Genomic DNA, 22531 nt, shown 5'->3' on the forward strand with positions numbered 1-22531 from the left:
TCAAAAGAAAGAGAAATATAAAATATATATACAATAAGACAATAGAGGGGCGGAGCCTATCCCAGCTGTGACTGGCGAGAGGCGGGGTCACCCTGGACCTTTACATCACAGGGTCACATATGGAGAGACAAATCCGTTCACCTTCTTCTTCAAACGCCTGGACAAGGCTGGGTCTCCACTGCATGTGTGGGAGGAACCCGGAGAACCCGGAGGAGCCCGTGGAGAACCTGGAGACTCCACACCGGAAGACCTTCTGCTGCTGTAACCTCTGCTCCACCAGCAGAGACTCATAAAACCCCTCATGGCTCGGTTTGCTCTAAAGCCCGTCTTAGTGATGTTCTTGTGTGCTTTTCAAATTTTACATTGCATATATTTAGACACAAAAACACCTTTCTATTCCATTAAAAGTAGCAGGTGGCTGTCAATAAATTTACATGTCCTTAATTCTGCAAAGCCCGGAGAGGCCGTGCCGCCTACGGCCGCCCACGCAAGGACACGCTGGAAAATATGGACGACAAAATGTGCACGTCTGTGTTTCCGTGAAAACATTGTGAGCGGACGACGCGTTCGGGGACGGCTCGCCGAACCTTCTCCGCTCGTCTGGGTCACAACAGTTGGTGGACGCAAGGAATCCGTGCACGTGCGGGAAGGAGAACATGGATCCACGGCTCGTCGCAAACCGAAAAATGTCACCGGGACGATTTTACCGGAAACTTCACGTCCTGTTTCTGAGGGCGTCAAAGGGTCCTGTGATGGAACTCCACGGCGAGTAGTTTTTTGGGCTTCTTCTTCTTCTTCTGCTGAGGTGCACCGACAGACACCGAGGGAATCTTAATGAGGACTCTGGATTCTCCAAAATATTATTCAGTGGAATCCTTGTTTAGAAGAATCCTGTGGAGGACACGTTCACAAGCTGCTCTCTATTCCAGTCGTCTTCCTCGTCTTCTTCTCTGGGCCGCTCACTTCAGGAGCTACGGCCAATCGGCCGCCTCCTTCCGACCTTCTCATCCCGTCACGACAGCTAACTTCCCGTCTTCTCTCCCTCCATCACAGATTCTACCCAGATCTTCTCCATCCCTCCTCTGTCTGCATCCAAACCATCTCAGTGTGACTTTATCTCCAGAACATCTGCCATGTGGCGTCACTCTCTCCAACCTCCTCGCTCCCAAAGTGGAACCTCCACATCTCCATCTCAGCTGCTTCCTGTCTTCATGGCTCCTCCCACCTCCACCTTTCCTGTCCTTCATGCTGACTCTTCTCTCCATCCTATATGTTCCTCCACTTCATCTCAGTACTCTAACTTCTCCACCTTCTTTATCTCCTCTACGCCCCACCGGTGTTCCTCCACATCTTCACCCGTGCTTCCTGTCAGATGTCTCCTCCTCAGTGTCTCCAAGCAGACACCATGGCTGCTCCCACCTCCATCCTCTCCATCTTCTCCTGTCCTCCTGGCCGATGCTCCACAATATTCACAATAAAGAAGCACCCTTCAAACACGGAGTCCAGGGAAATAAAAAAATCCAGAACTTTTGCTGAAACGATGGTGAACATCCACGTGTTCCTCCATCACGTGCGTCCTTGCTCACCTTCTCCAGGTGAGGTGCAAAGCTTCGGCGTTGATGAGATCTCCATAAACGTAGTGTTTGAGTGAAACCTGCCGAGGTCACACGATCAATGATTAATGCGGCGGCGCAGAAGTCCTGCTGGGAAGAAGTCCTAATCAATGGGTCCACCTTTCACGCCGCGGAGGTTCTGGACGACGGATTTGCGTTTGAATGGAAGTATGAAGGGATCTGCAGGCTCAGGTCGCCCTTTTGGAAGTTCTGAATTGGTATTTTACGTCCACTCTGGTGTACGGCGGACGCCCTCGCGCCCACTTTGCAGATCTTTTTTGCAATTCATTTCTCGCGGTTTATCGTTCTTTAGCGTTTTTTTTTTTTTTTGGCAGCGTTTGAAAACGGTAAATAGAAGTTAGATTAAATCTAAATTAATTCTATAAAATAGATAAAAAATTAGATTTCCTTTCCCGGCACGCATTCTTGGAGGAGACGGCTTCTCCGACACGAACCCTGACGACGCACGACGACGCGACTTACGACGCAAAATGCGTCGCAAGATTGCGACGACGATACGGTTCGGTCGGCCCACTTTCGTAACTCGATCCACAGTTTCAACCTGGAGAAAAATCAGAGGCGGCAACTGCTTAGAACTTAGATGTTTAGGAAGAAAAAAAAGTTGCAGTAACGCGCTGGAAGGTTGGTCAAGGGTGGAGAGGTTTGTTGAGGGTTAATATATCTGGAAATACCAAGAAAATGATCACGCAGGAACGTAACTCACGCAAAAAGTGAGGATACGCTGGACTTCCCTGTTCTACCATGCATCTTCAAGAAACACTGACAAAGACCAAAAGCCAGGAGGCAGAGCTGGAGGTCCCTCTGGGGACGGATCAGGAATGGTAGATGTTTTGGGGAGAAGGTCACAGAAGTCAGACTGAGATGGTTGGGTCATGGACACAGGAGGGAGAGTGAAGATGTTGGTAGGTGGAAGCTGGAAGAGGAGCTCAAGAGGAGGAACCAGAGAGAAGATGGATGGACGTCGTGAGAGAAGATATAAAGGTAGTTGGTGTGAGAGAGGAGGATCCAGAGAAGAGGGTTGGATGGAGAAGGTGGATTCACTGTGGAGACCCTGAAGGGAAAAGACCAAAGGAAAAAAAGAACACTGATGCATCTTCTCATCTTTACAAGGATGTGGAATAAAGAGGGGGGATGTGGAAGGGTGGAGGTGGAGGTGGAGGTGTTCACCGGAAGGGAGAAGGATGGAGGTCAGCCACAGAAGGACTTGACATGGTGAGGAACAGTGAGGCTGCAGGGAGCGGAGATGAAGAAGGCGGAGATGTTCAAGTCTAGAGCGACGGAGAGGTTGGAGAAGAGTTGGAGGAACATGTGCGAGCAAGATGGTGCACCAGCCTGAAGGACGAGGAGGAGAAGGTGGAGGAGACGGAGGTGGGAGCAGCCATGGTGTCTGCTTTGGAGACACGGAGAAGAAGACTGGAGGCAGAGATGGAGATGTGGAGGTTCCTCGTTGGAAGTGAGAAGGATCAGGAAGGAGGCCATCAGAGGAACAGCGCACAGTAGATGTTCTGGAGATAAAGTCACACTGAGATGGTTTGGACGTGGACAGAGGAGGGGTGGAGAAGATCTGGGTAGAAGGACGCTGAGGTTGGAGGAGGTCTGGAGGAAAACCAGAGAGGAGCTTTATGGATGGAGGAGAAGAAGACTAGAAGTTGGCTGGCATGAGAGGAGAGAGTTAGATGGAGGCAGACGATTGGCTGTGGACAAGAAGGTTGCAGATGGTTGGCTGAGGACAAGAAGGTTGCAGATGGTTGGCTGTGGACAAGAAGGTTGCAGATGGTTGGCTGTGGACAAGAAGGTTGCAGATGATTGGCTGTGGACAAGAAGGTTGCGGATGGTTGGCTGTGGACAAGAAGGTTGCAGATGATTGGCTGTGGACAAGAAGGTTGCAGATGGTTGTCTGTGGACAAGAAGGTTGCAGATGGTTGGCTGTGGACAAGAAGGTTGCAGATGATTGGCTGTGGACAAGAAGGTTGCAGATGATTGGCTGTGGACAAGAAGGTTGCAGATGGTTGGCTGTGGACAAGAAGGTTGCAGATGATTGGCTGTGGACAAGAAGGTTGCAGATGGTTGTCTGTGGACAAGAAGGTTGCAGATGGTTGGCTGTGGACAAGAAGGTTGCAGATGATTGGCTGTGGACAAGAAGGTTGCAGATGATTGGCTGTGGACAAGAAGGTTGCAGATGATTGGCTGTGGCCCCGACAGGAAAAGAAGAGGAAGTATTAGTGCTCTTGATATGACTCTATTAAATAGATTCAATTACGATTATTGACATTATTCTGAATATTATGACTATAATTATAACTGCCTGGCTGTTGCTGTGGTTAAAATTTTAAAATGTTATATCAACATCACGTGAGTCCAAATAGCGAGACATTAACATCAAATTCACCTCCGTGCAAATCAGCGCCGCTTCTCCTGGTTTGTCACCAGAGGCCGACTCACATTGTTGTTTCACACGTGTTCAATTATTAATTTGCATCCGGCGCCTCTGATTATTTCCTAACGCTCGGGCGGGAAGAATTTATAATGGATTAGTCTTGTTCCTGTTCTCTGTGGCGGTGTGGGTGACCCACGCCGAGTTCTAAGTGATCTTATTTTGCGGTTTGCTGCTTCGAGAAACCGCAAACACTCAGAGATCCTCGGCGAGGCGGCAACACCTCGCTGATGAGTAAATACACTTCTCCATAGACAGAAAACTATTTCGGTGACACGCTAATCTCCCAGGTCCTCCGCCGCCGCCGCCGCCGCCGCCGCCGCCGCCTCTCTGTACGTCGAGTTTTTGAAATCTCTGGGTTTTCAGAACCGACAGACGAGCAATTTGAAGTCATCACGCCGACGGCGGAGCGATCAAAGTGAGCTTTTTTACTTCACAGAATCTCAAAGGACAGTGTTTTCGTGGAACCAGATTTATCGAACAAAAAAAAAAAAAAAAAAAAAAAAGAGGAAAGAAGCCAGACACCGCGTATTATACTTTTATGAATTTGTTAAAGGGTGCGTTTTCTGCGCTCGGTATCCCTTCGCACGTCCTTTCGGTACCGCGATGGCGAGGGAGCTCAGCCTCGGCGTGAACTCAAACCTCCGACGTCTCTACGGATACTTATATCTCGGCAGGTTTGCGCTCCGAACACGACGTGGAGGATCCGACATACGGACGCTCGTGCGCGGGACTCTACCAGACAAGTTCTTCCCTGAAGACCAAATGTCGCGATCGGACGAGACGGCGCCGACCTCCCCGTCCAGGCGGGAGAGGAAGAGCAGGGTCACGACCTCCTTTCTTCTAATTTGCCCTGCATGTTAAATATGCACTTGTTATTTTGTGCAGAAACTAATGGAGGTTATTCCAATCATCCACAACAACTGTCCGCTGTCCTCGCGGGCCGACCCGCACACACACACACCGACACACACCGACACACACCGACACACACCGACACACACCGACACACTAGCTCAGTAACCCTAGCCAGTTTTCATTTATGTGCTATTTACTGTCCGTTTCAACCGTACGAGATGACATTCCTCCTTGTAAATGTTGTCGTGAACGTAGTTCCTGTCTTCAGTCTACAGCAGGGGCGTCTTCTGCAAAGAGGGACATATTTAAGGGGGTGAAAACGTGCCGAAATAAACGAAATAAAGTCAATCTGTTCCTCTAGTTCTGGTTGAAATCTTCTTGTCTCTGCAACTGGACTTGCGTTTCTGGACTTGAAGACAGTTCATCCCTCTGTGGGGAGTTTCCTAATATGACCGTCAGGGGCCTCGGACACAACCTTTCGCAAATGTTTGTTGTACTGGGATCAATGCCAAGACGGATTTGCAAACACGAACCGAGACCTTCTGCACCTCCGAACCAACAGGAACCACCAGAAGCAGCCCCTGGTCACGTCCACATGAGCCAGACTTCATGGGATCCAGATGGTTTCACTTCTTTGTTCAGCTTTACTTTTGCTTTTCTGTTCCAATAAACGACACCCCATGAGCATAACCACCTCCTTACAAGAGCTTCTGCAGATGAACTCCTCCACTTACGCAACGAGCCACCATCATCTCCACCTGCCCAAAACCCTGACAGTTATACTGGGAAACTCCCCATAGAACTGAAGACGCCTCAGGGATGAGGGATGAAACTTCTTCAAGAGGAGAAACTCAAGTCCAGCTGCCAAGAAAAGAAGATTTGGACCAGAACTCACCGTGACCCGGTTGACTGAGAACCTCCACAGATCTGTTCCTTCAGCCTTTAATTGTCTCTTAATGTCCGATGAGACGTCTTCACACCAGAGGGAAACATGAGCAAACTCTTGCTTCTTCCCAGGACAAATGTTCTCCACCATTTTCATCACTCAGTCTTTAATTAATTCCCCCTCAGTAAAAGGTTTGCAGAGCTTGGCGACCAGCGTTGCTTTCTCCTCGCTTGCCTTTGTGGCGTTTTCATTTGATTCGCGGTCTCTTGTAAAAAAAAAAAACAAAACAAAAAAAAAAAAACTCTGCTGTGCCGTTAAAACAGCTTCCAGTCGCTTCAATTTTTCTCCACGTTCATTCCCGGTCGGATTGTTTTAGTTTGCGTGTTAGCCGGTCAATTTTAAAGCCGCAAATTTGAACAGGAGCCACATCGGGCCCACGGGCCGGACTTTGGACTCGCCCGCTCTGCCGCATCTAACGCACACATCCATGTGCAGGATACATTCATCGCACGCCATCTGTTGATCACGTGTTCACTACTGGCATAAAACACCATGTGGATACTGTTCGTTTATTTATTCTATCTTCACCTGATGCTTCTTTTGCACTTCTGGTTCCCTGCTAAACCGCATCTCATTGCCCTGGACTTGTATCTGTGTCACGACAATAAATGGCATCCAATCTAATCTCATCCGATGACGAGGAGTGACTCTCCATCTGTGTTCCTCTGCTTCTCCTGGGCTCCAGGAGGGGAGTTTAGGCAGGTGTGTTTCCTGTTTCCTCTGGTCCCGGTGTATTTAAAGTCCTTGCTCCCCGGGGCTCAGCGGCAGATCGCGGTCAGCACGAACCCCGAGTTCGGCCGATGTGTCACTACAGACGCTTCCAGACAGAAAGGCTGTGACGACGGTCCCGTTGGAATTCGGTTCCAGGAAGTCGCCTCCTCCACCGGGGGAACCTTGAAGCTCCGCACTCCACAACAAACCAGAGAAGAAGAAGAAGAGGAGGAGGAGGAGGAGGAGGAGGAGGAGGAGGAGGAGGAGGACACGGACCACATGGAGGTGAAGCTGCAACAGCGTTCATAGAATAACAAGTGGACTGTCAGACGGTTGGAGTGTTTTCATCTTCTCCCTGCACTGCTTTACCGTGTGAAGAAACCCGTTAGCTGTTAGCGAACCCGCACTTCTTCATCCACCATGTAGATGTTCCTCTGCGAGCGCTGGAAACCCCTCGAGGCGTAGAAAGACAGAGGAGCTTGGACCTCTTAGTCACTGCCTCTGTCCATTTGACCGCTTTTAAAAATGGCGCCCTGCAGTCCACAGGAAGTATCTGGTGGTGGGCGGGGCTTATGAGTCCCACCAATCACCACGCACCTATGAGTTCCTGAGGGATGTTAGGACCCTGGAGTGGGAGCTATAATGGTTCTGGGATCTGAGGTTGATGGAACCCAGTTCCCAGTAGCGGCTCGATCTGCAAAGCCGGGTTCCTTGTCGGCAGTGTGTGTGCGCGGGGAAGGAGGGGAAACGAACAAAAAATAAAAAATCCATTTGAGTTCTACGTATCTGGCGCCCAGAACCCCCCCGCCGCGCTTTCCTTCTCACAGCGGGTTTGAGTCTGAATCAAGGAGATGTGTGTCGCCATCAGCGCTCGTGTGTGTGATCCTTCGAGGGCGTTTCCGCTTTCAGAGAACACACTCTCAACTCCGCCGCTGAAGATCTTCTCCTGCATATGCGAGCGAAGCCGGACGGCGGACGAGTAACCCGAGATGCGATCGGCGAAAGAGCCGTCCCGATGCGTCGGCAGATCGTCCGGCGAAGCCTAAGGTCGCTCGCAAATCTTTCTGAATGTGACATTGAGAAGGTTGTCGGTGTAAACATCACGCCGCGGAGGAAAATGCGAGCGTGGGGTGTTTTCCTGGACGCATCTTTGTCTGGAAAGCGTAAACACTAATTAGACGGCGTGGTCGCTGAACCGCTCCGTGCCCCCACGCCACTCCTGCCGGGAGGAAGGCATCGTTATTGACAGCTCGAGTTCACGGGAGTCGGCGGCGTCTCCGGCGGCCGGCGTCTAAACGGGGGCCCGGCGGCCCCGGGGAGTTCCGGTCGCATCTTATTAAGGAAGGTGGGCGGTTTCGCCATAAACAGGCGGGACATTTACATATTCTAATTACGCCGGGACGGAACCGTGTCTTCTCATTTACATCCCGTTTAGACTTCCGACGAAGAGCTGAGCAGCACAAACTGAGCCCCATAAACTTTAATTGCGAAGGCTTCCCTCGGCCACGGCGAGAACATCAGGGTTACGGTATGCTAGCGTGTCATTTGCCATATCTACGCTACCAATCTGAGCCCCCTTCGCCCGCCAGCGACCGGCCCTTAATAGAAGACTTCACTTCAGATCATGGAATTACCATTATGTGCTTGAACGCGAGGCAAAATGCAATCTGTTTTCCGTTTTTGCCGTCGCTTTGTGCTTCTTCGTCCGCAGGAAGTGAGCCCGTAAACAAGCCGAAAGGACCACCGACGCCGCGAGCACAACACGTCTCTCCAGCGAAGAGGCCGGCGGATGACTTGAAGGTGCAGGGTTGAAATCTGCAACGGGCGCTCCAATCGGACGCTGCCTCGAGCGTCTGTCAAAATTGCTATTTCAGAAAGAACTGCAGGAGACACGTACTGTAAGTCTCCAATCCCCGGTCCACAGACCAGTACCGGTACGCTAGGGAAATCTTTCTTTGTACACATGATAGCGTTTTCATTCCACCTTCTTATTTTGAAAAACGTCTGGTTCCGCCTTCGCCTTACTGCCGTACGTAACTGTGTCGCACCAGTTCGCGCGTCAGCCATCACGAGCTAGCCCTTGAAAAATGTCAGCCAGAAACAAAAGTCGCCGGGAGCTTTTTCGTGAGCAAACGATGAGAGCGGAGACGGGAAAGGAGAAAGCTGCATTTAGAAAGAAAAGATCAAGATTCCTATCTAAGTTATGGCTTCATGTCAGCAGATGATACACAAGCTCCGCACCCACTGTACAGTTTTTGTGGTGAACAGCGAGCTAACGAGGCTACGACACCCTCAAAACTGCCATTAAAACCAGACTACAGCGTAGACTGGATTAACGTCACGCAACTGGAGTGTCAGAGTCTCCCATCAGCCACAGATGGAAGCATCTGGAAACAAGCCCAGGGCTCCCACTGACTCTACATTATGCTGAATTGATATTATAGTGCAAAATGATTGTAATTGCCTACTATTAAGTGTAGTGGTTGTATTCAGATAAAGTACCGTGACCGGACAAAGGGTTTTATCAGGGCAAAGGTTTTATGATTTTTCACGCCTGAAACTGGTGCAAAAAAGCCGGAGGACGGCTTCACTAAATGACCGGAGGCTCGAGGCGTGGACGTGCACGTGATCCGGTGCAAAGTCCACATCGAGACCACCGCGGTACGGTGCACTGACTCGTTTCCTGGAAGGGTCTGCTGGGTCTTCGGGGCCTCCTTTCACCGTCCCTGCTCCCGTTTGTTTTAATTTTACAGCTCGGCGTACAGTAAACGCCCTCTTTATGCTCTTCTACGGCATTAGCATTTTGTCCGGTTGCCTTTTTATGACACGTATTAGTCCGTTTGAATTGCCTCGCCGCTGCCCCGCTGTATATCGTCAACGCGACGCCTCGCCAAACGCGTCGGGTCGCTCCCGTGATCGATTTGGGAAGCCATCTTGATTTACCCTGATGGCGTATGAACACCTTCCCCGTTCAAGCCGATCGCATCCATAACGTCCGATTCTTCGGCGACGGGCTCACAAATCACCGGGACCGGACGCGCCAGGCGCCACGGGATTATTAAGATCTGGCGGCGTTTCAGTCACTCCGCTTCACGCACAAATTGCTCTCGCAGCGAGGCCAGAAAGCGTCTGCCGCCCGTCGTGATGGATGGAATAAACAACGAGCGGCGCCGTCCTCCGATGAACGCCGGCCGCCGGCTTTGGGGCGAAAGCTCCTGCGAGAGATACCGACGTCAAAATGTTGGGTCGGATCAGCGCACCGTGCGAGAAGCAGCATAGATACTTCACATATCATTTTGTCACGGCGTCACCTTCCGAGGGATGATGATGATGATAACGTTGGGACGAGAAACGGCGCCGGGCAGAGCGGCTGCAAAAAGGAGGCTTCTTGAATATTCCAGCAGCCTTTTTTGCGATTTTTACACACCGGTTTCCTGCCTCCCGCGTTTTTCGGGGATAATTTCATTCCCGTCTCGTTCCTCGGCGCCGCCTTCCTCCCCGCTCGGAGCCCGCGAGCTGCATGCGCCCTCTCAATTTGTGCCATATGCCTCCACTCCACGGAATCAACACTTGGGTTTTCCAATCCTCCACCCGAGGCTCCCGCGGCGCATTGATCCCGCTCCGTCTGAAGCCGTGCACGCTACCATGTGTGTGTGTGTGTGTGTGTGTGTGTGTGTGTGTCGTTTGCCCCGATTGCCATGGCAGTTTAGTAAAGAGACAATTTACACTGCAAAGTCAAGAGCGGCAAACGGATCGACTCGGACCCTCTGCGGTTTGAAAAGATAGAAGATACTTTTCCCGCAGGACCGGGACCTTCGTCAAACTTCGCCGCCGATGTAAACACTCAAACGCCAGAGGTTTTCCGGTGCTTTTTTTTTTTTTTATTTCCCACCAAAGAAATTAAGGTAAATCTTTTTTGGGGCGACTCATTCAATTAACAGTTGGGCTCTATTACTGGCGGGATCCGCTTGAATACATCCGTCGTGGAAATTGGGCGTGATAATGAAACATTCACGCGCCTCTCTAATTGATAGAGAAGACAGCGGCCCAGAATGTGTGTTAGAACCTCAGAGCCGGCCAGAAAGCAGCGGCTCGGATCCTCTCGGTGCACACAAATAATGAATAGCTTAAATTTGACACACTTCACAGAAGAGCTCCTGCAAGGCGGTTTCGGGCAGAACTTCTCCCGAGCATATATTATAGATATTATACATGTATACACCGTGCAGGATGTCTGAGCTCCACTAATCCCATTTCTGCATCAAATAAAGCCCCTTGCAATGTCAATACATACATGCCTGGCGGCGCGGGGCAGGAGAAGCACCTGAGGCGTGGATTTATCTTCTGCTGGCTTTGTACCAAAAGAACGAGGCGAATTAAAAGGGAGAGCGCCTGCTTCTTCCAACGTTATTACCCTACCAAGAGACACTCATTACGACCCCGGTCCCTTTATTCTTCGACTCTCTGGGGAGAGCAGCCGCACTCTGTGCACTGGCTGCTGCTGCTGCTGCTGCTGCTGCTGCTACAAAAGTTAGCATTTGCAATAGCAGAGCCGGTTTTTTATGTTGTTTTCGTTTTGTTTTACGACGAGTTTCTGATGTTTGCTCTCAAACGTTATGCTTAAGAGTCGCTCCTCGGCTCGTCCTCAACAGCTCGTGGTTTGGATTTGCGTGAAATACGAAGAGGACGGAGAGATTGGAAAATACACCGGGTGGGATTCGGATTTACGTTCACGTTCTGTATAATAATGGGAAAACAGCGATTAAAAATCTTTATCCTCACGTGCAAAATTGTGCAAATCCTGCAAATTTCACCGGAGGAGGAGGGAAAGCCCGTTCATCTTTTCCGAGGGCGGAGCGTCCGGCGCCAGATCGCCGTGCTCGCCGATGGAGTTCCGGTCAGAGACAAGGTCAAGGTCAAGATATATTGATTTAAAAGACCGGCAGTAAGAGACTGGAACCAGGAGCCGTCACAGAGCTGCAGGGCTGCAGGGCTGCAGGGCCGCCGCCATAAATAATTAGATCGCGGCTTGTTTGACGGAAGCGGAATTATCAGCAGCCGGTCTTTACTCCCGTCCCCGGCAAATGAGCGGGTTTGATGAATTGGCCACTAAACCACGGCGGTGCAAAAGCTATCGGAGAGTCAAGTCAAGGTTTCTCTTCTCTGATTGTGCAGTTAGCAGAGGCCGCGCTCTCCGTGAGGTGAGGCGAACCATCGAGAACCAGAATCCTGATTTCTTTTGTGTCTTTTGAAAATGTTTTTCAGTCAGGCTCAGAAAGCAGAAGTAAAACAATCATTATCATTCTCCCCCCTTCCGTCCATGCACACAAACACACACACACACACTCACACACACACACACACTCCGCCCCGCCTCGTCTGAGTCTTCCATCACGATGCCCATCACATTCCACATTATTACAGCAATCATTACAGACCGTATCATCATGGCGGTCGTCACGAACCATGATATCGCACAACTCATTGTCGACCGTATTATCAGACCACATTATCACAGTCCGCGGCGCGTCGTATTAATGAGGCAATAAGGCGGGAAGACACACCTTTCAGGTTTGTTGATGCAAAAACCCCCCCCCACACACACACACACACACACGGGGACAAGCGCAGGCACAAACACACTCAATCTCACGGAAACGACGAGGATAAGAGCTCGATGATATTTATTAATTTGTATTTTTCGGGCTCCAAGAGCGTGTCATCCATTCTGCACGACATGCACACCGATGTCATTCTTCTTATATAACTTGTCTACACTATAGAACAGCTTAGATAACATCAAGGTCACTGGGGACAACGTGAAAACATCTGAGCTTAGACGGAGTTACGGTCTCCAACTTGTCAAGAGGCTTGTATTCCAACAGTTCCCCCGCAGCCTTTCCACGGTATTGCGACAGTATTCCTGCAGTATTGCAATAATACACCCCCAGCGGCATTTAAAGGAAAATATCAAGATGCCTAACTAAGTTCTGGGTTCATGTCAGCAGGTAAACACAAGCTCTGCACGCGCCGTGCGTTCTTTGCGGTGAACAGCGAGCTAACGAAGCTACGACGCCCTCAAAACTGCCGCCAAAACAAGACTACGGAGTAAACTGAATAAACGCCACACCACTGGGGTGTCAGTGTCTCCCGTCGCCCACAGATGGGAGCGTCTCGTAGCGGGGAAACAAGCCCAGGGCTTCCACTGACTCTATATTATGATGAATTGATATTATAGCGCAAAGTGATTGTAACTGCCTAATATAAAGTGTAGTGGTTGTATTCAGATGAAATACTGTGACCTGACAGCTGTTTTCAGGCCCAAAATTGGTACCTGGTGAGTAAAAGGTTGGGGAACCCTGTACTACAGTATTTCTGCAACATACCTGCAGTACTCCTGCATTATACCTGGAGTATTTCCACAGTATTGCTACAGTACTTTTGCAGTATTCCTGCAACATCACAACAGTATTACTACCTGCAGTACACCTGCAGTATTCTCACAGTTTGGAGACAGTTTTCCTGCAGTTTCCCTGCAGCATCTCCACAGTATGGCTACCACGTTGATTAATTTGTAAAGTCATTTATTCATATATATTATTCTCTTTTTTCTCTCTTCTTTTTCCTATCTTTATTTTACTCTTGATGTTTACGTGTTCACAACTTTGATGCTGCTACCCCATGTGCCCTCCGATTGCCCCTCGGGGACAAATAAAGTTGTTCTGATTCTGATTCTACAGTATTCCTGCAGCATCACTGCATCATTTCCACAGTCTTGCGACAGTACTCCTGCAGTACACCTGCAGTATTGCCAAATACTATGACAGTATTTCTGCAACATACCTCAAGTATTCCTACAGTATTCCACTCATATCCCTGCCATATTTTTGCAGCAGCATTCCCGCAAGATTCCGACAGCATCCCTGCAGAATACCTGCAGTATTCCCACAGTAACAGTATACCTTTAGTACTCCAGTATCGCTGCAGCTGCAGCTGCCGTACGGTATTCCTGCAGTATTCCTGCAGCTGTCTGTAGTATTTCCTGCAGTTTACTGCAGTGCTCCCGCAGCGAGCAGCCACAGAGGTACTTGGGAATGTTTCTGTCGAAACACTCGCAGGGCCACCGTGTTTCTTTGGAAAACTGTACGCGGAAACACAATTCGCATCTTAAAATGCGGCGGCAACATAACAATATGCATATTGATGAGCGGGATGCCATCCGAGCCGCGAGCAGGAACATCTGGACCGTTTTCCAGAGACACGTGAAATCCCACCGTCTGTGATTGGGCAGAAGTTAGCTCGTTTGGGAAATCTGTGTTGTCAGGTTGCGTATTGAGTTATGAATTTTTCGTCAGGTCATCTCGCCTGCGGTGCAACTTCCCTCTTAATGTCTGCCAAAAAGACGAGAGCAAGAAAACTAGGTCTCCTGCCAGGGTTCCCGCCGAAGGGGGAGCTCACGCCGGCTCCCGGGGAACAACGTGATACATCGCTCCTCCTGCGTGCTGCAGCCTCTGCAAAGCTTGTCCTGCCTTTTATTAGATTCATATGCTGGAGACCAAGGTGAGATTCCCCTCAGCCATCATCTCTGCCGCCATCCATCCATCTGATATTGGAAAGTCGGGTGGCGGAGAAGGAGTTCACTTGAAAATGCGAATGTCCTGAGCCAAAGGCCGATAATGCTATTTTTATTCAAACACCCGCGGCGGACGCCAGAAGCCACGCGTTGCCAACATACCGGCGAACGCCGCCCGTCCCCTGGCGTGGGAAGAAACGCGGCCGATGTCTGGAGGAGGAGGCTGCTGCCGGAGAGCGGCGCTCTCGCCGGCCTCCCAGGCGACGCCGCTGGTTGTTGGCGGACGGTGCAAGCCAATTACCGGGGTCGGATGAAAACTGCCGGGGTTGGATGTTGTTCCCGGCAGCGCGGCTTCCCGGGAAGAAGCTGCGCGGAGCAGGTTCGGGCGATGACGCCGCAACTCCGGCGGTCGTGGACGTCCGTCCCGATATGATCCGGAGACTCGTATTCGATGGAATCCACTCGACGGACTTTAGCCGCTTTTGGCTGTTTTTCCCGGGCGCCCGCCAGTCGATCCAAATTGCATGAATATATCAGCGCCTGATTGCTAAGAGAAATAAAAGCCCACGGCAGATATCAAATTTGCTCCAGGTGTTCCCGATCCGGAGCCGGGAGGGGAGGGCGAATGTCGCGCGCGGCGACGCCGGCCGCGAGCGAGATTGAGACAGCAATATTTCAAACACTTTGTGTCAATTTGCCGCGCTCGCTAGCACGAACCATAATCTTGGACAACGGGGCAACCTGCTTTCAGCCATTACCGCACTTTAAAATCGCTCCGCCACGCCACTTGTCCATAATGCTTCATCCAAGCAAGCTCATTGTGCTGCCAGGACCACTTAGAACATCCCTGCCTCATGCACGGCTCCTCCTCCTCCTCACTGTTGCCTGCCTATGAGCCAAAGCAAATTACAGTAACAGCTTGGACGTGAGTATAATCTCAAGTGGTGCGCGATGGACTCTGCGGCGAGGAGCGCAGGCAGATGGAGGAGAAGCTTCTGCCAGGCCTCTTTAGGAGATCCTGCTCTTACTCCGCTATGCTAGACAAAGGACGAGCCGTGGCTCCGAACCAGATACTCGTGTGCCGCGGGCGGCCTCCTCCCACGAGCCGTGGGATGATGGAAAAATTCATTTGAATACGGAGCGTGATTTTTACCCAAAATGACTCTGATAGGATTTAAAAAAAAACACACACAAACCTAATGATTTAATAACGGAAAGAGAGCTTCCATTAAATTCAGGCCTATTCGTTGTTTCTCCGGCTCGGAGGTCCGCGGGGCCTTGCTGGGCGGAGCCTAAATGCAGGGCCGATGGCTGCTCGTCTTGTTGAACGTCTCTCTATAAGCTGCCCTGTGATTGGTCGAGGGTGAACGCCTCCTCTCGACCAATCACAGGCCCTTCTGTTATTGCGATGACCCGGTTATCACCCCTGCGAGATGAACGTGACGGCTAGCGAAGGCCCTTTGACGGGAATAATAACATATAATAAATGGTTTCTTGGAGAGTTTCCTGAAGGCCCTCAGAAGCTGAGAGTTTGCTCTCCACGGCAAGACGACACCGAGCAGCGACGCCCCTCCTCTATTTCTGAAAAACAGCAACAACTCGCCTCAAATTAGAAAAAAAAAAAAAAAGATCTTAGACTCGATTCGCGATTCGTTCCGCAGGCGTTACACGATTCAAACATCAGAGCTCCCGGCTGGATCCCGAAGCCGGAGCAGATCCTGATCCCATTGGCTTCCCTGAATCCAGTTTTCCAATTAGTCCCTCACATACTAGATGAGGAAGACAGAGCTGCACAATTAAGATCAAATAAGACCGGCAGGAGAGCTGGAGAAGCTCTGCAGCGAGGCTCATTTGTGAGGGACGAAGACGTCTACGCTTGAAGCGAACAAACACGTCTACTCCACGCTGGAATGGCGGATCCTGGGATGACAAGAGGAACATCTTGATTTCTTCTTTTTCTCTAAAAACTCAACAGACTGTTTTAAAACTGCTTTTCATCTTCAACATGTATGAAGTCGTCTTCTTATGAGGGCTTTATTTTCGAGCATCGTGCATTCATCAAGTCCGGGTCACACATGGAGACATCTCTGTGGAGGTTCTCAGTCATCCAGATCAGGGGGAATTCTTGTCCAAATCTTCTTGTCATGGCAACTGGACTTGAATTTCTTCACTTGAAGGTGTTTCAGCGCTCATTGGAGAGGCTTCTTCGGTTCTATGAGAGCTGACCTGCAGAAGCTGGGTTTAAGGGGGTCGGTATGCCGATGGGATGTCGTTCGTTGGAACCACAGAGCAACTTTGTGGGATGACCTGGACTGGAATGTGAAAAGGTAAAGCTAAACAAAGGAGTGAAACCTGTTGGATCCCATGAACGGAGGCTCATGTGGACGTTACCAGAAGCTGCTTCTGGTGGTTCCTGGTTGTTTGGAGGGTGCAGAAGGTCCTGGTCTGTCTGGGTATCGATCCCAGTACGGCGTTGTAGTTTTGTGAAAGGTCGTGTCTGAGGCGCCTCCTCTGTTCAGGGATGGTATTTCTGTTCTGACAAAGACGGATTCTTTGACTTTGTCTTCTCTGGCCACAGAAGACAGATGGAAGACGGATCAGACCTCGTCTCCGCAGATCCACTCATCCATTTGCACGACGAGCCACCGTAACCCGGACCCGCCACAAAACCCACGTTAAGAAATATGGATACAGCCAAACATTCACACATCTGGGTCTCCACTGAACCTCCTGCTTGTGTTTGGACCGCGAGGGGAACCCGGAGAACCCAGAGGAACCCAGAGGAACCCCCCGCAGACACGGGGAGAACACGGAGACTCCACATAGGAAGGGAGTCCAACCAGGAACCTTCTGGCTGTGAGGAGGAAGCGCCGACCGCTGCGCCGCCCGGAGTGTTTTCAACAGGAGCGAGCTTGTTTTGTTTATTTTTGTCTGTGAAGGTTCTTAATGAACTTTCCTTCACTGCCGCCGACAGCCAGGAGACACGGACCGAAGCCTCTGCCCCGCAGCTCCTCCCCGTGCAGAGTGCATCCGCTGGAGTGAACACAACCATGAACACATGAACCGTGAGAGGGGACACTCTCTACTGGAGAAGATATATTTTTAGGAAAGTGTTGTGTTTTCTTGTTTTTAAATCAAGCCCTGAAGAAATCCTCAAGTCCCTCTGTGTCGTCGTGACCGAACGAGCATCAAAACAGCGGCGGCTCTCCTCTGCTGCTCGGGGAGGGCCGTGCGTTTACGCTCACAAACACAGATCACGCTTATTCACCATAAAAGTAAACGCCGTTCCCAAACACTGCTGTTTCCCCCCCGTAGCCGACGCGAGAGGTTACGCAACACGACGTGTTCGGATCGGGTCCCGGCGTCACGGAAACGCCGGCTGATTATCCTCACAAGGAACGTAGCGCTAACGAAGCAACAAGACTAGCATCATCTCTCTCAACCTTCGAGAAACAGGTAAAAACTTTTCTCTTTCAGGACTTTTTACTGCGCTGATGCCCCAGATCAGGTGAGGCACCAAGTTAGGCTATGCAGTGTGTGTGTGTGTGTGTGTGTGTACGTTTTTGTCTTCAAAAAAAAAAAAAACTAACCCCAGCTTACTGTTCTGTATATTTCCTGTGCATCTTGTATTTGCAAGTGTTATTTGCAGTGCTTATGTCCTCTATTGTAAGTCGCTTTGGATAAAAACATCTGCCAAATGTAATGTAATGTAATGTAATGTAATGTAATATAACCTGCAAAAAAAAAAAAAAAAAAAAAAAATCAAACGTCATTTTACAAATGTGTGTGTCGGTGTGTTTGTTCAATTATTCCAACACTGCCGTTGCATTCTGAAGGGAATTTCCAATTTCCAATTTCAACCCCCCCCCTGACAAAAAAAAATATATATATATGTGTGTGTGTGTGTGTGTGTGTGTGTACCAGAGACCGATATGTGGAGAAATCAATGGCAGTGAGTCACCTCGGCTGTTTGTCAAGAGGAAGCTGTAAGTGACTCACAGCGTTGTGCAAGGTAGACCTCGGTGCATCCAGGAAAAACAAAACCGTTTTGTCGGCGGGGGGATGAGGGGCGGGGCCTCGTTGGAAATCATAAACCAGCGGACACGGCCGGCGTGCGGCCTGCACCTTCATGGTAGAAGATGATCCCCGCGGCCGTTTGCAGCGCCGCGAGATTCAGCGCGAGGAGCCAATAACGGTTGTCTTTCGCATTCCAGATTTGGAAAACGCGCAGCTGCTGTTCTATGGTAACCCTGCGCACGCCGTCTCGAGCTGAGGGGGGATTGAGCCGCCGCGCGTCCGATCCTCCTCGCGCGTCAACCTGGATTAAACCACACTTCAAAGAACAGCTGTGCGCGGCGGCGGCGGCGGGAACACGAGCAGGCCACAACACAAATTGCCTGCGTCTGACAGAAAAAGAGTGAATTTAATTCTCTTAAAAAGGAATTAAACGGCGGGACATGTCTTTTTCTTCCCTCTTATTTTAGACCGCAGCAGCAGGACGCCGCGCAGCAGAGTTCTCCAGACGACGTGACGGCTGCTGCTTGTTAGGTGCACAATAAGGCGGAGGGAAACACTGGCAGCGACGGCGGCTCGGGCACAGAAACCGGCTAATTAGCTTTGGCCCGCCTTCCTCTGTGAAGCCGAGGTGGACGGGAGGGACTCGTCGCATTCGCTGTCGTTTCCCCGCCGCCTGCGGTATCCGACCGCAGAGGGTTCAGAGGTAAGGAAAATAATCCCCCCCTCGCCGCCGCGGAAATGTTATTTACCGCCGAAAAGGAGCGGCGCAACGGAGCCAGATGCGGCGTAATGACATCGTCAGGGCGGAGAGGCGACCAAACCGCCGCCGCAGATGCCGAGAGGATCCGGGTAGCGGCCGTACTTCGGATGTGTACGGTTATCGTCGGCTGACGGCCCTCTGAAGACCCAGCAGAGATCGTTAGCTCCGTCCTCTCAGGTAGCAGCGTTTAATTAACAGCTGGACGCTGGGCGGTGCGACGTGGGAGCGTGAAATGGCCAGTTTCAGGCGGCGGCGGCGGCGTTTGGAAGGGCGTTACGAAATGAGAGGAGGGCGTTTCCCTTTCGGCCCGATACCGGCGTGTCCGAGGCTCGAGCGAAATGGAAAACCCGGCCGCCGGAATCCAAACAAGAACCGCCGATGACATTCAAGATAGGAATTTGGACCGTGAATAAGAAGCAGGCGGCTCCGGAGCAAATGCTTTCCTTGCTTAAAGGCTCCACAGACAACTATGTCACAGACGGCGTCGCATTTGATTAAACTATTTCACGTTTCCACCAAAAGAAACCGACGAGATGGAGTGTGCGCATTAACAATTCATAGATTTGGAATTAAATCTTTTGGGTTGCGGTTGTTGTGCTGCAGGTATTATGGAAAGCGTGACAAGCCATTTCCCCCCGGCCTCATTTCATATTTATTACATTGATACGAGCGTACAAATACAGGAGGCGGCGGTGGCCGTCTGCCGCCTCACGTGTCCTTCTATCTGTCAGACCTTTATCCTCCCACTCAACCTCCGGCTGTACTTGCACATCACTTCCCGCGCTCCCTGAAGATACCAATTTAATTCCTTCCAGAAGTGGGTTTGTATGTTGATTTTTTTTCGTATCTTAAATGAATTTCCCCCATTTCGAATAACAGAAAAGCAATGAATTCATTCATCTTGTCTTGTGATTGTGCGTTTTGTGATCTCTCCAACGATCTCCTCCTCTTTCACCCTCGCCAGAAGCAGTTTCTCCATGTGGTCGTGTATAGATGTCGTAACAGTGACGCCCTTGGAAGGCTTCGTAGCGTTTACGGATTCCTTCTGCTTTAGGACGCTTCATATCGTGGATGCATTGCCGTCATATTCACGTGCGATATCGCTCACGCGTACACCACTTTCCCGCTCCGCTATCAATTTCCGTGCTTAATTTCCATCAAAAAGCATCTTCTCGCTTCTTCTGGCCGGTGATGATTCGTAAAAACGTACACAAAATAATCAGAAAGATATAAAACGATTGCCAAACGAGAGACAGGGATACCACAGCACAGACGCCACATGCAGACTGTCCTAATACCTGGATGAAGCCACCCAGGGATGCTGGAAGCTGCGAGGCGTCCTTCAAGGTGAGCGTGGCGAGCGGCGTCATGAAAGCGTATTGAGGTCGCGGGAACTCGCAAATTTAGACTTTCTCGTATTCATATCGTGATTTTTTTTTCCGTATTTCAAGGATAAAATGTGCTCGAATCGCGCTTTGTATCCTAAAAAATTGGTCGATGAAGCGATCGGGCCGCTGTAGCGAGCATACGATCCATTCTGTGGTGATGAATTGGACTCGACTGAGGATTTTAGCAGCATTTTTCCCTCCTGCCTTCTGTGCTTCAACCATGCAGGTTGTTTGACTTTCATTCATTCATTCATTCATTCATTCATTCACATATCATCTCGCCAGCCGATCCAAGCTGTGATTGGGATCACCCTCTCATTCACAAATCTAGGCTCTTTAGGCTCTCCTAAATTTTGGATTCTGCTTGTTTTTGGACCGTGAGGAACCTGGAGGAACCCCATGCAAACTCCACGCAGAAGCTACAACCTTCTGCTTCCTGCCTCCTGGTCGTTCTGCTCCGCGAGAGGCAGAATTCGTGGCAACGGAGTCGAATTCCTCCCTGGCCTCCACGCTCTTGGCCAATGAAGCTGTTTCTGACTTGACAAATGCCTCCTGTGTGGCTGATTAAACAGGGTGAAACAAATGCTGCAGAAAATAGGCATTTGCAAAATTTGACCCATTTATGCTCTGCACCTGTAGTTTCACAGTCCCGCCTGTGATAAATTCCCATCTGTGATCCACCCGGCGCCGCTTCGGCCCGCAGATGCACCGCCGCGCTCGGGTTTTCGGCGTAGCTAAAGCCATGCCGAGGACGTGATGGACTCACCAGATATCAAGGCCTGGTTCCCATCTTGGGCGTCAAACCAGCGCTGGCGGTCAGTCGGAGTCGAGGCGCGCCGATCGGAGAAAACACCACCTAGAGGGCGGGAGACACATTCGGGCGCTCGGTTAGAATCGGGACCCGGCGCTCGCTCAGAACCCGTCAGGATCCGGCGAGCTTCGGCCGCGATGCGAATGCTGATCTGATTATGGAACAACGAGGACGACGCATAAGCGGCTGAGGCAGCGGCGGAAAAAACAGAGGCGGAGATACTGCGACTGCGAACGCGCGGTCCGTCATTAATATTTCACCGTATCGCCGTCGCTAACGGAGAACAAAGTGTAAAGAGGAACAGAATGAAAAATTGATCATAATTTGACACGGCTTTGGGCTCTGTGATGATGCAAATCAGGCTGTTGCATGTGATTATCTCGGAGCGCCGATGACGGCGAGCTTTTTACAGTCCGGTTAAGACGCCGGATGTTTCCGCCGAAGCCAAACAGAAGCGACCGCCAAGGTCACAAACCTCGAGTTCCTCGCCGCTCGCCTGGAAATTCGAAAAGGCCGAGCGCCACGATGCTAGCCTGCGTGCGGCGCGGCTGCACGCAACCCCAGAGCGATTACCATATCGCCCCCGTTTGTCTGCAGAGAACCTCCCCGCATTAAAAAACAGACTTCTTCGCTCCGGCTCCACGTTCAGCGAGGAGCCGCGGGCTGTCGCCTTCAGCGGCTCATCCGCCCGATGAAGTATTTATGATGCAAGGTTTTGCTTTTTTGATCCGTCGCTCCCATCCTTTACCGCCCGTCAACGACCGAAGCGGCTCTGAAACAAAGCGAGGCCGCGAGTGTTACAAATCTCACGCCCGATCGTTTCACAGCCTATTACGCGAGCGGCCCACTCTCACCGCCGCCATCTTCAACCTTCCACGCCGGTTTTATTTTTCGGTCGCCTCGCGCGACAAGATCTCGGGAGCCGGAGGACGCCGCCCGTCGCCGTGACGCTCTGCCTATCGGGGGGAAACCAAGAGGAGGTGAGGAGGTCGAGGACGGACGCGACGTCTTAAAACACGATTGCGCGCCGAATCTGTTTATCCAGGTGCGGGGAAAATGCGACGCCTGTTCCCGGAATGAAAACGTGACGGCGCATTTCATTACACAAATCAACATTCGCCGCTATTCATGAGCGGCGGGGAGCGGCGGGGAGCGGCGGGGAGCGGCGGGGAGCGCCACTCGGCGCCACAATCATCCTGAGGAGCACTCGGCCAAGAGGCCCGTGTTGGTTTTCTATTTTTTCAACTGTGTAAAAGCAGCTGAAGAGCACAGGTGGAAGCAGGAGGTGCGGCTCCTCCTTCCACCGCCATCGCCGTGACGACCCGCAGATGAAATCTGGAGCCGCCCGATGAAGATCTCATCCGTCGATCCGCCGTTTCGTTTAAAGGAATGTCGCTTT

General features: G+C 50.9%; 1 protein-coding gene across 5 annotated transcripts in view; it reads right to left on the reverse strand.

The window, feature by feature from the left end:
* Positions 1-22531, reverse strand: part of lrfn1 (leucine rich repeat and fibronectin type III domain containing 1) — a 127641-nt gene that overhangs the window by 11531 nt on the left and 93579 nt on the right. For 3 of the 5 annotated variants that reach the window (XM_086164783.1, XM_086164785.1, XM_086164784.1), the window contains one exon: positions 21088-21177. The exons of the other annotated variants lie outside the window; for them this stretch is intronic. The gene's annotated coding sequence lies outside the window, so the exon portion shown is untranslated. The remainder of the gene's footprint in view (positions 1-21087; positions 21178-22531) is intronic. 5 annotated transcript variants of the gene reach the window in all.

This window comes from Fistularia commersonii, chromosome 18 (genome assembly GCF_037954325.1).
Source record: "Fistularia commersonii isolate RoL2024-O1a breed Wild chromosome 18, RoL_Fcom_v1.0, whole genome shotgun sequence".
Taxonomy (NCBI): domain Eukaryota; kingdom Metazoa; phylum Chordata; class Actinopteri; order Syngnathiformes; family Fistulariidae; genus Fistularia; species Fistularia commersonii.